This window comes from Arachis ipaensis, chromosome B09, assembly GCF_000816755.2.
Source record: "Arachis ipaensis cultivar K30076 chromosome B09, Araip1.1, whole genome shotgun sequence".
In the NCBI taxonomy this organism is placed as follows: Eukaryota; Viridiplantae; Streptophyta; class Magnoliopsida; order Fabales; family Fabaceae; genus Arachis; species Arachis ipaensis.
In genome coordinates, this window is record NC_029793.2 from 141,379,722 (window position 1) to 141,381,822 (window position 2,101).

Consider the following 2,101-nt stretch of genomic DNA (forward strand, 5'->3'; position numbering starts at 1 on the left):
CACATGTACACCTAGTTAGAGTATTAGTCGAGTTAGTGAATTAATCCACGGGCCAATTAATCCTGTGTATGACGTCTAAATATTTTGACTACTAGTTAAGTATTGACTGTCGTTTTTGTATAAAATTGTTGAAAATATGTTTACCAATAATTTGATTTATATACACACGGAAAATCAAAGAGTGCTCAGGGTAAAACCAATTAAACCTGTGCATGGTATCCAAGTGTTTTGGCCACCTTATTTCAGATACACGGAATACCAAGTTAGATGACTTTAAGAATTTTATTATTTTTTTTATTTCAGATTCACGGAATATCAGGTTAGATGACTTCAAAAATTTTATTATTATTTTAAAGAAGAAGAAGCTATAAAATATTATCTAGAGAAAAAAAAATTGCATATCTTTTATACTAAGTATTTAAACTCCTAAAAAATCTATTTCTTTGTATTTTTACATTGAGATATTTTAATAAAATTTTACAATTAAATTTGTGTATGGTGTCTAAATATTTGAACCACCATTTAAGTCTTGACTGTCGTGTTTGTGTAAAATTGTTAAAAATGTGTTTACCAAAAATTTGATTTATATACAAATAGAAAATCAAAGAGTGCTTAAGGTAAAATCAATTAAATCTGTGCATGGTGTCCAAGTGTTTTGGCCACCTTATTTCACATACACAGAATATCAAGTTAGATGATTTCAAAAATTTTATTATTTTTCTAATTTCAGATACACGGAATACCAAGTTAGATAACTTCAATATACACAGAATACCAAGTTAAATGACTTCAAGAATTTTATTATTATTCTAAAGAAAAAGAAGCTATAAAATATTATTTAGAGAAAAAAAATTGCATATCTTTTATACTAAGTATTCAGAGTAAATCCCCATAGTGGTCCTGAGATTGAGGCCATGCATCAAAATTGTCTTTAAAATTTCAATTGCACCAATTACTAGAGGTGTGCATGGCCCGGTCCGACGCGAAGACTCGACCCGGTCCCGAACACTTTAGAGGCTAATTTGATGTGATTTCATCGGGTCTAAGACCGGGTATGGGTCTCAAAAGTAGACCCGGTCATTATTTCGGGTCGGGTCCGGGCCATAGCTCGGGTCATCCAAAATCGGCCCGGTGGTCCGGTCATCATACACAATTAATATTTTGTGTTATTAGTGATGGATGATGGCTATTATTATGTGAAATTTAAGTATTGTAAACCTTAATATTTTGTGTTATTAGTCATTATATATAACACTATAAATTAATGTTTTATGTTTAAAATGCATAAGACTTTGGACTAATGCATAATCTTATGTTATTTGTATTGATTAATATTTGGTGTTATTAGGCAATATTAGTATTGATTATGGTTATACTTTAATTTTAGAGAAGAGTTAGTTCTTATTATATTTTTCTAAGTGAATTTTACCATGTCAAATAATGGTTGGAGTCTTGGAAATTTGGATATTTTTACATGCTAACTTACAAGAAGGTATCAAGGTAATATAATGTTGACGGCCCGATTTTCATCCGGTTTTTACCCGGTATAATCGTGGCCCGAAAGTGTATAGGTTTCATCGGGTCTAGGGTCGGGTTCGGGTTTAACAAATAGGCCCGGTATATATTTTGGGCCGGGTCTGGGTCACATCAAACCCAGTTTCACCCGGCCCATGCACACCCCTACCAATTACATACCTGAGATTGGAAAATTTGCACCATAGTAGTCCCTGACCCACCCATTTTCCGTTAACGACGCGCTGACGTGGCTTCATGACGTTGACTTTTTAATGACATGTGTCACCTCATGGTTTGGCCACGTGTAACGGTATGATGACGTGTCGGTCAACAACACGTGGCATGCTGACCTGAATGGGTATGCCACGTGTTGCAATGCTATTTGTCAACGTGTCATCCACTATGTCATCGTTACATGTGCACCAAATTGGTCCCTTGCTTTGCATCAAATGACTCATTTTAGTCCGTGAAATTGAATGTCGTGCACCAAATTAGTCCTTTCATCATTTTTTCTCATTTTTTTTTATAAATTTAAAATTCTCATTATATATTTGAATACACTAATTTTAATTTTATCTTTTCACAA